We start from the raw sequence: 15,380 nt of genomic DNA, 5'->3' as shown, positions 1-15,380 counted from the left end.
GTCACAGACCATAGAATGGGGAGACGGGGAAGGGACCTTAGGGTCCATCTGGTTCACCTGCATCATTTTACAGATAAGAAATCTGATGCCCCAGAGAGGGCCAGGGACCTGCCCAAGGTCACTGAGAGAGACAGTGGCAGAGCTGAGGAGCCAGCTCAGGTCAGTGCTTCCCCAGTCCCCAGCCTACCCCGCCGCCCTGGCCCTGGAGCACGAGCCAAGCTCTCCCTCCACGGGGGGAGCAAGAGGTCACTCGGGGACCTGCTTCCACTGCCCAGTCTCAGTACCACCCGCTCGTTACCCAGACACACCACGTGCTCCCAGGTGGGCATGTGCCGCCTGCCGCTGCAGAAGGTCCGTTCTTTCCGGCTGAGCTCTGGCTGCCTGTGCTGAGTGAAGGGTGGGGTGCGGGAGGCAGGTCCGCAGTGTCAGGGCCTGGAAGCCCAGGGGGATGCGACTCACAGGTGGACGGGTCCTGCAGCTTCTAGAAAGAGGAAAGGATTCCGCTCAGAACCAGAAATTGGTGGACTGGGTGAGGGTGTTCAAGGCAGTTCACACTGCCCCGAGAATGCTGAGAATGGGGCCGGAGGGGTGAGTTCCAGGCTGTTGCTGTTGACTGACAGGCCCCCTGGCTGCAAGTCTCACTCTGGGGACTTAAGCCAAGTACATATTAACCTGGGCATAAGGGGTGCATCTAAGTTGGGGTGTGGGGGGCCTAGTCCCCCAATTCCGGGAGAGCCGAGATAGCCGGAGAAGCCTGGAATGAGTAATCTTCGGTCCCAGGGCCTCACGCTATCGCTGGGATCTGGCTTGGGCGGCGAGAGAATGAGGTCAGAAGGTGGTGTTTGTGACCTCGGGAAAGTCATATGAAAATGAGACCTTCTTGTCTCCCCCTTCCTACTCCACGTTCTCCAGGAATGAGTCTGAAACTGGAAGGTACTTGTCACCCACCACCTGACTCTTCGTCCCTGGGGACACTTGACCACACAGACCGCTGCTCTCTGAGTGCTAACAGCTCTACTACTGAGCCTCACCTCCAGCCAAAGGTGAGGTCCTCTAGGTCTTCCGGGCTGGTTTTGTCTCTGCAGCAGCTCCCTGAGGACAGGGACTGTGTCACATGCACTTGAGAAACATCAGGATATCTTGGCAAGAATGAAGACTCGGGTCAAATCCTGACTCTGGGGCTTGCTAGTCATGTGACCTCAGGCAAAGTGTTAACCTCTTTGAGGCTCAGTTTGTTCATCTGTGAAAGGGGACAAGTGGCAAAAGGAAGTGCCGTTGTAAGGCAAATTCCTTTCCTTTGGCACAAATTCCTTTCCTTTGGGCGCAAACACACGGCCCATGGATGACCAGGCACTGCACGGCCATTTGCTTATCTCCATGTCTCCCGGTATCTCCATGTCTCCCGGCTACCCCCGCTGCCTTCAGCTGTCAGCCACGCCCCCGCTAGGTGACATCCTTACTCACCCTGCACAGTGAACGGCCCTCGCTCCCTTGTCCCAGGGAGCCAGGAGTGCTGCTGAGCCCTCACTTACAGGCCTTGCTCTCACGGTCTCCCAGAGAGGCAGCCAAGTGGCAGAATAGGTTCCAGAAGGCTCTTCTCCCAAGCTTCTCTGGCAGAGCCAAAACATCATGGCAGTACCTGCACCGGAGCCCCGAGCCCTGGCCCCCTCTGCCTTTTCTCCTTTTAGGTGGTGCCAAGTGGAGAGGGCGTGAATACACGTGCGAGCGCAGCGTACCGAGCAAGGGCAAGAATGCTTTTCTAAAAGGAAGGGGCCTTGGGGCACGTAGAACACCTTTCCTCTTGCCCCCTCCTCACCTCCACATGCCCCCTGTTGACTGGTGGTCCTTCATCCAGCCCTGGACGCATCTGAACCCCCGGCACTCTAGATCCCTGGAACTTTCCCACCTAAGGATTAAACCAGGGCCGGACGCACGCTGGGTGCGGGCGGTCTTTGCAAGAACAGAGTCTTGCAGCTGGGGCGGCCCCCAATTCACACTGGAGAGAAGGGAGGGTGGAGGGGAGTTTTTTCCCAGGGGCTGTGTTTGGGGGCAAGTCCAGAAACTTACTGGCACTCTTGCACAGAGTCAACCTGCTATTGCTGTGCTTTTTTAAAAACTGCCTTCCAAGGTCAGGGCACTTAGTCCTGATTTTTCTCTTTCTCTCTTCCAGCAACCTCCCCCAGAACCGCTCACCAAGGGCTAAGGTAGAGGTGGCAGCATGGTCAAGGATAGGTTTCCAGCCCTAGACAAGGGGCACGTCTACTCCGGGAAGGGGACTGGGACCAAGCCACAGCTTTAGCTTGGGACGCACTCAGGTTCCTCGGCCTGCTCAGCCCTGGCCAGCCTAAACCCTGTTCTCCCTCTGGGAGTGAGGTGGATGTGAGCTGTGCATGGAGTTCCCTGAGCAAGTCGGTCCCAGCATGACGGTGCAGGAGGGAACCCAGGGGCCAGCCCACTGGGACCTCAGCTGGAGCCACTTCTCTGTGTCTCCCAGCATGGCAGGCAGGCAGGCCTTGAGTGGGTGTGACGAAGGCTGGCTGAGCGGTGCTGGGGTCCAAGGCTCAAGAAGCACCTTCACCCCCGGAGTGTGAGTGGGTTCTCGGTTGGCTGGGCCTAGTCCCTGGCAGGCCTCCAGGGCTGTGCTCTGGCCTGGGCAGCTCACAGAGCCTCATTGTTCTCCGGGAGCCTCTCGAGCATTTAGCTTGTCTCATTCTGCTGGTACATTCGTTGGCTGTGATTCCTGCTGAAGACATCTTCAGGGGGCAGGCAGGACGCCAGGCTTGTGGGCAGGACCAGGATTGCTCTACTGAACAGGGAGCTCAGAAGTGGCAGGGGCTTGTCAGCCTGGGATGTGACTGGTTGGGGCTTTCGACCAAGGGCAGGAGCAAGTTTGCCCGAGAAGCTCTGACATCCTCGCCGGCCCTGGCATGGAGGCTGAGCGCGGGCCCTGCAACCCAGCGTCCTGAGATGGGCTCCGGCTCCCCCAGGAGCAAGCTGCTCGATATGGGCAAGTTATTATCCTAAACTTCCCCAAGCTGTCAGTTTCCTCATCTGCAAAATGTGGGTGACAACATCACCCACCTGAGAGCGATGCATGGAAAGCACTCGGCTTGAGTTCTGACGCTTCCTCAAGCCCAGAGGGGCCCCACCCGCCAATACGTCCTTTCTCTTATGCCCTCTCCCCATCCAGCTGGGAACGTCTTCCCTTCCCTTCTCAGCTCCCAGGTCCTTCAAGCCACATCTCCGAGAAGCCTGCTGCTTGCTCTGGCTGTGCCCACACTCCCATGGCACTCTCAGGTGGTGACTGTAGCCAGACACTGGATCTGGTGCTGTCAGGGATTCGGTTCTAGTGGTTTACAAGAGGCTTCATTCCTGGAGCATGGAATTTGGGCAGTTTCCTTATTTTGTTTCCCTCACAGACTAAAACACACTAAGCCTATGAGCGTGGGTGCTTACCTATGACTGAACATGCCCAGCTGGGTCCTGCCCCAGGGCAATTAGAAGAACCATAATTTATTGTGGTTTTGGCTCTGCTCTTAGGAGGTCCAAGGGTTCCGAAGACGTGCTTCAGTTGCAGCCACTCCCCACTAGCTGGTGAGCTCATATTATTGTGACTTACCCACATTTCGCTGGCGTGAGCCCCCTTCCTCTGACTCAGAGCCTGCGTCCTCTCCTCGGCTGCAGTTTGCCGTGGTTAGCCTGAGTCGCGGGTGTCTCTGGGTAGGTTTTTCTGCCCCAGCCTCATTCTTATTGTCTACTGCCCACCACTCACGGAAGGAGGGCCCCTCCTGAAAATTCTGCCCTCTGGTGCTGTGTCCCGGAGCTCCCACCCTCGAGGGCCCAGCATCTCAGGGCACACTCTGCCCAGCAGCCGTGCCAACTGTCACAGAGAAGTGTGGGTGGTGGCATCTCTCCAATCTGTGCCACGCTGTATTGTGCCAACCCTGATGGTGCCGTGGTGTAGACGGCTAGCTGTCCACCACCAGAGATCACAATGAGGTAGGGCATGTGACAGCCAGGCTGGACTCCACTTCCCAACCTCCCTACCATGAGGTGTGGCCATGAGATTGGGTCCTCACCAGTGGAATATAGAGGCGAGTCGCTTGCAGGTCTGGGCCTTCAGATGTTGGGCCTCCGCCATGACCTTTCGTCTTCCTGCTGCCGGAGCCTGGGTGAGCCAGCTTCTACCGTGCCTGAGCACGATGGCCTGGCAAGTGGGAAAGCAACAGATGGAAGGAACCTGGGCCGGTGAATGACCTCATGGAGCTGAGGGCGCCACCAGCCTGGACTACTCAATTTGAGACTGTTGTTTGAAGGAGAGAAAAACTCCTATATTCCGTAATCCACTGTATTGAGGTTCTCTTTATGACAGGAGTTTAGTCTGTAACACTCATGAGCCTGAGTCTCACTAAGCCCCTGGTGAGAACAGCTCTTTCTGCTTCTGCCTGTCGTCCTGCACCCCTCTCTCGCTGGATGCGGGCTCAGCCCTCCTGCTTGGGTCACCTCTGTCTCCTGCTTGGGGTGAGAAGAGAAAGCAAGCTTTGGGGGTCTTTAGGATCAGGAAAGAACCCTGTGGGTTGGTATCTTCTAGGTCCCTGCTAGTGTAACCTGGGAATAGCAAACAGGTGATGGGTGAAGTTGTGCTATTAACGGGGGTTAAGAAAAAAATGCTTTAATAATTCCTTGCATTTGCAGAGTGCTTACGGTTTGTAGAGGCATCAGCTCATCTAATCTCGACCGCAGCCCTCTGACGTGGACAGAAGCCAGCCATCATTTACATATGTGGAAACTGAGGATCAGTTGCCCACAGCTAGGAAAGGCCCAAGCTTGGATTAGACCTCAGGCTTCCTGACTTCTAGCTTTGTGCTCTACTTCTATACACCGCCAGGCTGAGAAGTGATGTGTTTTGACTTCTGCTCACAAAGCAGTGAATATTGAGGATGTCATTAGAGGGTGCTGTATTGACTTTGGGGGACCACTTAACCAGCACAGCTCTTAGTTTCTCCTTCCGTAAATGGGAAGGACATCCCTTGCTGCTCCCGGACCAGAGTTTGGAGAGTTTGTCGTTCATCTCTCACACTCAGCCCCTGTTCCTGCCCTTACTCGAAGACCGCAAGGTAAATTGGATGGTGGGCTTAGACTTGTCTGAGGACGTTGGGGTTTGGGGAGGAAGAGGTGGCTTGCTCCTGCTCCCAGATCTGCTCACCTGGGGTGAACCACACGAGGTCGTCCTCTGGGTGGGGAAGCGTCATTTGAGAGAAGTCCTCAGCCCAGAGAGACTTGGGGCGGGGGGGATGGGAACTTGCTCTTTCACCTCCAGTGGCCCAGCTGCGCCAGGTGCCTGGGTGGAGCGCAGGATAAAGGGCCAGTGGGGAAGAAAGGCTGGTTTGACCCCTGCGCCCCTGAGTCTGCTGCCCCACCGATCACACAAACACAGACCTGTGCCCCTGACATGAACACATCCACATGTCAAGAGCCACAGGTCCCGGGCCACAGGGCCCCATCTGCTTCTGTAGAAAAGTAGGACACAGGATTTAGGTTAGACACAAAAGAGAACTTCCCGGAGTGATTGTGCTAGATCGGAGACTGGACAGTGTGGAATCTTCTGAAGGATGTGTGATAGTTTCCATAAATGTGAAAGAAATGCTTATCCCCTGGTGTCGGGGTTGGAAAGAGAGCTAAACTGGACTTGCCCAGAGACAGCTGGATGAACAAGGTGTGAAATTCCTACTGGCGACACCCTTCAAGCCCAGGCAGAAGGCAAAGCAATAAGGAACAGAACAAGAGGTATATGGGAACGATACCCTTTTATCTCTGTGCGGACATACTGGACATACTTCGAATACAGGGAGAGCAGGGAGAAGGGGCTGCCTGCCTGCCGGGCAAGTGGTTATCAGGGAAGCAGGACTCTTTGGCTCTTCGGAAAGGAAAGTGGGTGACGGGCCGTGAGATGCAGATGTCCCTGTGTCCAGCGGCCCGATAACATCTACAGTAGCTCTCAGGTCTGCCCAGGCAAGTGGACTCAGGGGACAGGGCAAGACGGGGGGCCAGGCGAGAGCTACGGCGTGGCTGCTGGCCAGTCCACGCACATGAACCATGGCTCACGAGAGAGGCCGACAGGATCCTAAGGAGGTAGGATGATTCCCTGACGCTTTAATTCTTTTTATTTCCACATTTTATCATGAAAATTCTCAAACGTATAGAAAAGTTGCAAGACTTCCATGACAGACACCACAGACCCACCCCCTAGATTCTACCATTCGCACTGTGTCATCCGTGCTTTATCACGTGTCTACCCCGCTATCCACCCCGCAATCCCTTGTATTTCTGGATGCATTTCAGAGCAAGGCGCAGATGTCAGGACCCATGTAGGCCGATATTTCAGCATCGTATCACTAACAAGAGTTCCATATTTTTCCCAGCTATTTTTTTCTATTGAGGTGAATTTTAGCTGCAATGAAAGGCACCGCTCTTCAGTGGACCGTCTGCGAGCCCCGACTCAGGCCTACACCTGTGCAGCTCGAGCCCCTCTAAAGGTGCAGAACATGAGGACGACTCCAGAAGGTTTCCTCGTGCCCAGCCCCAATGAATCCCTGCCCCACTCCCCTACAGCAGCTATTCTGATTATTTTTTCTACCACAGATTTAGTTTTGGCTGTTCTGTAACTTCATTCGTATAAACGAAGTCATGCAACGTGTACCCTCGTCAAGGCTTATATCCCTCAGCATAACGATTCTTGGGTTCTTTGGGAAAGAATCTGTTTTATATAAAGCCAGACTTTTTTTTTTTTCTTAAACCACCAAAATATACGTCCTCAAATCTAATCTTCATTAAGTTCAGGGAAGCCGTGCTTACAAGGGCATGGGCATGCGCTCATTCTGTTTGTCCTTGACCAGCTGAGGGTACCAGGGCTGGGCTGAGAGGCGTGTGTGAGGTGGGCAGGTTTTCAGCCCCCACACTGCGGTTTCTGCTACTAACGGCCCTATGAGCGCCACCGGCCCCCCCTCACCACCCCAAGTCTTCTTCCCACTCCAGGCACTTAGGTCTCTGCCTTCTTCTTACCCTCCCCCACCTCCCAAACCAGACCAGACGGATCCGATAACCGGCCATTTACACTAGATAACGGATAGTCCCGGTTACACTGTAACCGGACTGCCTTCCACCGAGGTGTTGCCTCTACCAAGTATTGACTTGTTTTTATCTCCAAATGGGGCCTGACCGGCTTGCCTCCGGGTGCCTCTCGGACCTGCACTCGGGCTCCCGCGGGGCAGGACGGGGAGCTGTGAGCGTGTCCCCACAGGAGTCTGAAGACGCAACTCAGCAGTGCTCGATGGCTGCAGCATTTCCTGAAACCGATGCCATAGATTCTTGTTCATTCCAGACGCAACCCACAGCCAAAGTGCAGTGCCGGGGCTGACAAACCTGGACGAGGGGCAGAGTGATGCCAATTCCCACGTCCCGCCCAGGGGGAGGTGACGGTCACTATCTAGAGCTGACCCATCAGTAATAACAAATAAGGAGAGAAAGAAAGAGAGATAGAAAGATTTAACATGTTGAGAGACCCAAAGGCAGCGACCAGAGACCCCAGATAAAAATTAGGAAGAGGGGAAGGGGAGGTCAGAACAGTTTCTGGAGGTGCGTCACTGAAGAATTGTGTGTTACCTCGAAGGTGCGCGGGGACGAGACAGCCGCCCCACACGACGCCCAGGTTTGTCTGTGACGTGACAGCATTCCTCCCCTCCCCCACCCTGCCAAGTGCCTGAGTGAGCGGGGGCTTGAGGGTCTCTCTCGTGGCTTTCCCGTGGCTCGGGCTTCCCCGACCTGCCGTAGCGTGCCCTGGGTTGAGAGGCACAGCCTTTGGCAAAGGCATGTTGGGCGCCGGCAGGAATTTGGGGTCTGAGGGGTCCAGAAAATCACTCTTGGTCCGTTCTGCTGATCCTGAAGGGAAACCCTAAGCTGGTCCTTTCGTCAGGGCTTTGGCTGAGAGAGGCGGTGTCCCTCCTCCCCAGATGGCCTCTGCCCTTGGGGAAACTGACTATGCGGGGCCTGCTTCTCCACCAGGTCAGTGTGGAGGAGACCATGTTCTTTCTTCACTGGCCCTGGCCACATCAGGAGGCCACCATGGGTGGGCGCGGGACTGCCTGTCCTCAGCTCCTCCCTCCCGTCCTCACTTGCCCAGACCTGGGCTCCCTGCCTCGCCTGCCCTAACCCGGAGGCTTTTCCCCCGGCCTCCATCCTCTTCGTGACCACGGATAGGTGTATCTGACTTGCCTGTACTTTAGAACCACCTGGAGGATTTAAAAAATAAATAAACAGATTCTGAGGCCTTGCCCCTAGATGTTCATGTTCATTGTGTCTCAGGGGGGCCTGGTCATGAGTATTTTGCAAAAGCTCCTCGGCTGATTCAAACACACAGCCAGGTAGGGGAAGCCCTATCTAACCCTCATCCTGCCTTCTTCCCCTCCTTGCCTCCCAAATATGTGTTCTGTGTTTTCTGGCACAAATGAGGTCATTTTGATTGGTCGTGGATGATTTTTCACATCATCGCTTTTTAAATCAAATACTCTCTGAAACGTGCCTCTGTCTCCCTGCTGTTTCTACCTTGTTACTGAAGCCCATCATCTCTTTGTCAGCAGTGTCATTGTCCCCTGGAGCGGCTCCTAGTCTCCTGAGGCTCTAGAAGGCAGAACAACCCTTGGAGGAGGGAGAGGGCAGCTCTGCATTTTTCTAGCTATGAGCAAAATGGTCAAATTAGGGACTGGCTCATTGTGAGTTTGAGTCTCAGGGCCAAACCAGGCTCTTCCTCGGAATGACTGGATTCTCCAACCTTTTTTGGGGGGAGACTCTCTTTAGTCCCCAGAGCGAGGAGGGGACATTGGCAATCTACACCTGCCAGGACCCCAGCCTGTCCCCAGGGACCCCATCTCCTTTCTGAGCTTACGGTAAGCAGTGGAATTGATGTTACCATCTTGCTCTGTGACCTCCACAGAGAAAGTCTTCACTAACAAGCCTGCAGGAAATCGCTGAGACATAACCCCTCCTAACCTTGCCAGGGCATCTACTATAAGGGGGCAAAGTAAAAGGAAAGGGAGAACAAACACACACACTCTAGGAAGAGGATGAGCAGTGTCTAATCCCCAAATAAAATTCCAAGTGCCAGTGAAGGACAGGTTATTCTGAATTGGGGACATGGTTGTTGCTCCTCAAATCGCAGCCGCTTCTTATGTATCAGACGGAATGGGGAAGAGATTGTAAACGTCTGTGTTTGAATGACACACCTGAGTTATAGCTTGCCAGTTATTTCCTCCTCCTCCAGCAAAGGGCAAGTAGAGGATCTTCTACAGAAAAATGACTGAAGTCTGTAGAAAACTCATTAGAAAGGTCAATACATTTTTTTTTTTTTGCAGATGACCTTGTTCAAAGACCTTTCAGGCATTTGTCCTTTACCAGTCTAGCCCGAGTCTAGGCTGGGGAGGGGGATGGTGGGAAAGAGTCAGTGGCCAAGAAAGACACCCCAGGTTAGAATCCTCTGATGCTACTGGTGGGAACCGGCTCTCAGCCTCAGCCTCGAGTGGCTCCACCCAAAGGAAAGGGGGAGCTCTAGCTGGGGGCACCAGAACCCCAAGGATCTGCTTACTCTCTGGAGCTCTAGCTGGGAGACATCAGCCTGAGCTGATGGACATTCCCCCGGTCTGCCCTGCAGCTTCCCAACAAAGGAATCACCCAATTAATGAACACTCCAGGCCACTGCCTGGAGGCTGATGTCAACCTGCTGCTTCTCCAGGCCCAGGGACTTGTGACAGCTCCCTGCCTTTCCTCTTCCACTCCTAGCCACACCCCCCTCCAATGTTATGCTCCTAAACACCATGCTTCTTAAAGTTCCATCACACACAGAACCCTTTTTATTAGTTATATCTTTTCTGATTATGAAAATAGTTCTTGCTTACTGTAAAATTCAAATAACATAGCGACGTGCCAATAAAAAAGCAAAAGCCTCCATAATCTAATTTTCCCGAGATAACCAGTTTTAGCAGTTGGGTATATACCCTTCCAGATCTTTCTCTAAGCATGTACAAACAGCTTCTATGTACCGTGCTGTTTGTTTCTCCATACCTTTGCTCATGCTGTCTACCTTGTCCTGGAATGCCCTTTCTTCCCCTGTGCCAGGCTGACATCTTCAGTCTCCTGAATTCGGGCCACCTTCTCCTTCTGTTGATCCCCAGCCTGGGCCAGGTATCTTTTCCTGGGCTCTCTGAACCCCTACACAGCCTTATCGTAGGCACAATGAATGAACAATTCCTTGTTTATGTGTCTGTCTCCCCCACTAGAATTTGGTTAGTGGCCAAGAAGTGAGGACCAAGGCTGATACCTGTCCCCTAGGAGCCCCAGACCCTCTGGCTCTATCGGATTGTCCTACTCACTTTGGCATCCCCAGTGTCTAGCACACTGCCTGGCATACGGTTGACACTCAGTAGGTGTTTGTTGAATGAGCCAGTGGGTGAGTAAGTTCTGGGTCACAGCAGGTATCCCCACCACGGGACTTTTATTACAGATTCGGATGGAGGCTACAGAGAGAGGCAACCACTCAAGAACAGAAGAGCCCCATGTTCCCTGGTCCCAAGAGCTGCCCCTAACTTACACTGGATTGTAACCTTGGTGGAAGTCCCCCCAGGATGCCATGAGAGTAAGAATTCATAAAGTGAGGTTCCCTCCTTCCTCCCACCATGGCCACTCTCCCACTCTCACTTAGGAGGCAAAACCCTTTTTCATTCCAAGCCCAGTGAAACACGAGGAGCTGAGGTCTCTCTCTAACAAAGCTTGTCACGCTTGGCTCCCCGGGGACAGAGCTCCAGGTGTACCAGCTGTGTGACCTCAGGCAGGTGCCATAACCCCTCTGAGCCTCCATTCACAACAGTAAAATTAGGATGCTACCAATAGCACCTACTTCATAGGTTAGGGGCGAAGACTAAATGAGGTGGGAATGTTAGGGTGCTCTGTCAACCCCATAGCTCTTTGTCCTGCTCCCTCCCAGTGGGATTTAAGTTCTGCCCCTCACCCCGAGGGGACTATGGGCATGTCACTGCTGTTTCCTCATCTGTAAAATGGAGGTGGGGGGAGGTCGGAGGCAATGGTTCCTAAGGCCTCTTCCAGCTTTCCCGTTCTAAGTGCTCTGAAAAGCAAAATGTACTACAAGCTGCCCCAGTGTGTTGTACTATCACTTGGCTGTGAGAACAAAGGCTTTGCCAGTGGCCAGAGCTACCCGGGGGGTCTGTCTCACACTACAGCCCCTGCCAGTCAAGACCAGGAGCACTGTGACGGGCAGGACTTCAACTGGAGCACCCTGACCCTGAATTTCTGTGCTGGGGCACTGTGACTCCACCTGATGCGCTTCCACATCCCCGGGGAGCGACGGATTTGGGGATGGTTTATGTGATGTACCTTCTGTTACATTTGACTTCCTTGGGACCTGATTTTGCTCTCAGGGGAGTGGAGGTAGAGTTGGGGGGAGAAGTCTGACAAGCGACCCAGATCTGGGGAGAGATGGGAGAACTCTTTGGGCACTGGAGTCTGAGGAGACCCTCGAGGGCTGGGGCTTGAGCCGGGCTCTGAAAGATGCTCAGGGTTTGGCTATGTAGAGGGAGGGCGTGTGGGTGGGCGTAGAGGGTTGGGTGTCTGAGGGTGAGTGACAGGGCTGGGCCAGCCGAGGCTGAGCAGGCGGTGTCTATTCAACAGAGTGTGCATTTGATTGATCAAACACCCCCTTTCTGGGGAGTACCAGACACCGCTCTGATGGAGGACAATGGTTTAGGGCATCTTTCTCCAAAAGTCACCTCCTCGACCACCACTGGCGCTGAATAGATGTCTCCTTTCATTGTTTCCCTAAACTGAGCTTATGGCAGAAACATAGTGAGTATTCAGAATGAGTGTTTTATACGAGGTGCCCCAGCATGGCATGTCTCATTGGACCTCACAGAGAGGCGGGGATTAGTAGCCCCACTTGACAGATGAAAACCTGGGGCTCAGAAATGCCAGGAGCCTGCCCCAGGCTTGGTTAGCAGCAGAGATGGAATTCCCAGGCCAGGCCTCCTGACTCTACGTTCTGCACACCAGGCTGTCTGGAACTCCCTGGAGCTCCCCTGGGGTAGGGGGTGGGCAGCAAATTTGCACAGAGGCTGATTGAGTCTAGGGGTGGGGATTGCAGGACTATGGCGGGAATCTCTAGACTGGATGGGGCTGAGAGGCAACGGGGGAGTGTTTGCTGCTCATCTTTAGGCTGGGGGAGCTGGACGTGTCGGGAAGCTCGGGAGCCTCGAGCTGGGCTGTCAGGCATAGAGGCTGGAATGACTCCTAAGAGACAGGGAGGCCGAGACTGGAGGGACAAGTGGACAGCCTCACAGGTCATCGAGGGGCCACTCACCCATTGCCCTGCCCTCCTCCCCCCTTCATCCAGCAAGCAGACTTCATCATCAGCAAGGCAGCCAGTCTCTGCCTGTTTGGTGCCCTGGGCCAAGTGAAACCTCTGTCACTGCAGAGGCTGTGGCCAGGCCAGGCTGTGTCATTTCTTCTCTTCTCTGGGACTTTCCTCCCCCTCCCTCTACCAGCTTCCTGCTGCTCTGGGCCCTGAATGGGGGCGCTGGTGGGAGAGGGTTTCACTTTCCTGTTGTGGCCAGACCCTGCCCCCACCTCTCCACCTGACTCCTGCCTGATGTGGGCAGCAAGGCCAGGGCTCTGCCTCCTTGCAGGAGCTGTCCCCTCTCATTAGACACTTTGGTCTCCTGGGAAGGTGGTCCAGGAGCAGCGTTCCTGGGCCGTCAGCATCCTCTGGGGAACCTCTTAAGAATGAGCTGGTTGGACCTCAGTCCAGGTCCTCGGAATCAGAATTTCTGGGGATGGAGCCTGAGAATCTGCATTCTAATGAGCTCCCCTGGGAGTTCCTAGGAACAGTACCGCCCAGAGCCTCTGCCTGAGGCCATCCCGCTGTCCCTGGCCGGGCAGGGGCTGGTCTCCAGGGATGGCAGGCAGGAGTCTGGTTGGTGGCGGTGAGATAAGACCGGTTGAATGAGCAGAGCTAGAGACATGGCAGGAAGGCAGGCCCCTGGCTGGGCGCCCTTGAAGCAGAAAATCGCTTTCTCACCTCCTGTCCGCCACCCCACGTCACCCCCACCGCAGACGCCTTCGCACAAGAGCTCTCTGCTCTCGGCAGAGCCAACCAGAAACGCTCAGGTTTGGGTCCAAAGAGGAAACTTGAGGAAAGGCTTGGAGATGGGCCAAGGGGAGAGCCCAGGAAGTGAGGAAAGATATTTTTAGGATCACTTATTCCAGAGGAGGCTGAGGGGCACCTTATCGCCTTCCAAGAACTTGGAGAGGCTTATTTATTAGGCTCTTGACCAAACAATCAGAGATTAAGCCGCAGCTGAAAGGACCCAGGTGAGCTGAGAGGAGGGGCTTGTGAGGCGCTGACGCGGGTGCAGGAAGAAGGCTGCGGAAGCCTCCAGCCTGCTGCTTTCTGGGGACAGTCGTTCCTCCAGTGTGTTTTGGTGTCTACTCTGTGCCTGGCACTTGCTCGAAACAGGGAAGAGAGCCACAGACAAGGGGCACACAGGTCCTCCCTCACGGGCCGAAGGTCAGGTGGAGAGTCCCGTGTGCCTGGAAAGCCTTCTCCTTGTCCCCGTCCGGTGCCCGGGTGGCACGCACAGGCGTGGTTCTTTCCCAAATGGCCCTGCGTGGCTCGGATCCCCAAGGGGCATTGGCGGGTGGGGTGAGGATGTGCCAGGGACCCTGGGCGGGGGCGGGGTGGTGTGTGGCAGGCTGGAAGGCCCTCCGTCCAGTGGGGCTGCGCACTCCCTAGGAGCGCCCTCTCGCTTGCCAACTGCCCCCATGGCTTGTGCAGGGACATTTCTAGAACATCGGCTGCTGCCAGCTCTCAAACATGTCACCGCCTTTCCGCAGCAGCCTCCTTCCAGATGACTAAAAGCCCTGTCATATGGCCAAACTGAGCAGCCCGGGCTGCACGGGAGCTCCACGGTCCTGCTGGGGAAGCTCCTGCCCCAGGACTGGTGCCGCAGCCCGGCTTGCAGGCCTGTGAGGCACCTCCCCGCCCCCAGCCCCAAGCCCCCGTGGCTGCCAGGGCCACCTTGGCATTGCCCCTCACTGCAGGACATCTGGCCCCTCAGACACCCCTTTTCAGCACAGGGGGCCTCCGTTCAGTTCAGATTCATCTGGAGGAGCCCGGTGGGACTGGGGAACCGTTTCTGCTTTGCTGTCCCCTGATGTATCAGCTATCCCATTATTTAGTTTTTGAGGGTTTCCACAGCCCAGCTCTGCCAGGAGAGTAAAAGGAACATGGGAGCAGCCTCTGTCGCTGCCTTGCAGGGCGGCCTGAACTTGTTCGCGTGAAGCAATGAGAGAATGATTCAAGCCCCAGAGCACAAGGAGATGGGAGTGGAAACCTGGACAGCCCAGGTCTGTGTCTAACTCCCACTTCCAAGTCGCTGATAACCTCTGCTAAGTTCCAGAACCTATCTGGATGCTCCCTCTGTGAAACCGGAGGATGATCTCTGTGGTTCCCTGAACCCAGGCGAGGGTGAGTGAAGGGGCACCGTGTGTACTGAGCACTTGTTAGGAGCTGGGAGTGGTGCTGAAGACTTTAATAGTTTATCTCATTTACGTCTCTTAGCAACCCTGGGAGGTAGCACTGTTATTATTTCTATTTTACAGACGAGGAAATGGAGGTGAGGACAAATGAGTAACTTGCTCAGAAGGTAGTTGGATTCAGACGTCAGCCTGCCCGGCCAGACTCCCTACTTACAGTGACCGGGAGGGGGAAGGACAGAGGGTGGCTCTCAGGCCCTGGGGTTGCCTCCTGAAGTCTCCAGCCCCAGGGACGCCTTCCCGTCCCTCAGACCTGGAAGCAGGACCCCCACATCCTCTCCCACCAGCGCCTGTCACAGGTTGGCCTCCGGGTGACTGCTAGAGCAGCATCACCTGCCCAAAGAGCTCTTTTGTTTGTTCTCCTGCCCCGAGCCAGGGTCTGTCACATCCTCTCCACGTGACTGCTCTTGTGGCCCTCGTGTCCATGCAGGTCCTGTGCTTGGGCTGGCTCAGAGACTCACCCAGGGAGTTTCGGCCCAGTACTCTCTTCACTTAACTGAGTTGTCCACATGGAAGGCCCCGAAAGATTCTCCGTTCTTCCCCTGGGGCCCTGCGTGACCCAACACCACTTGAGTCAGAATTCCGAGGACTGCAGGAGGAGGCACAGCTCGCACCTGCTGAATTCATTCGCTCGCTCATTTATTCAACCATACTTGTCTGCCATGTTTGGGAGTTGTGTCAGATGTCGTGGGCACAATAATGAAGTGTCTTGGCAGCTCAGAGGCTGG

Source organism: Propithecus coquereli, unplaced genomic scaffold, assembly GCF_000956105.1.
Source record: "Propithecus coquereli isolate 6110/MARCELLA unplaced genomic scaffold, Pcoq_1.0 Scaffold563, whole genome shotgun sequence".
Taxonomy (NCBI): domain Eukaryota; kingdom Metazoa; phylum Chordata; class Mammalia; order Primates; family Indriidae; genus Propithecus; species Propithecus coquereli.
The sequence above is the reverse complement of the archived record's forward strand: the minus strand, read 5'-3'. Positions refer to the sequence as shown.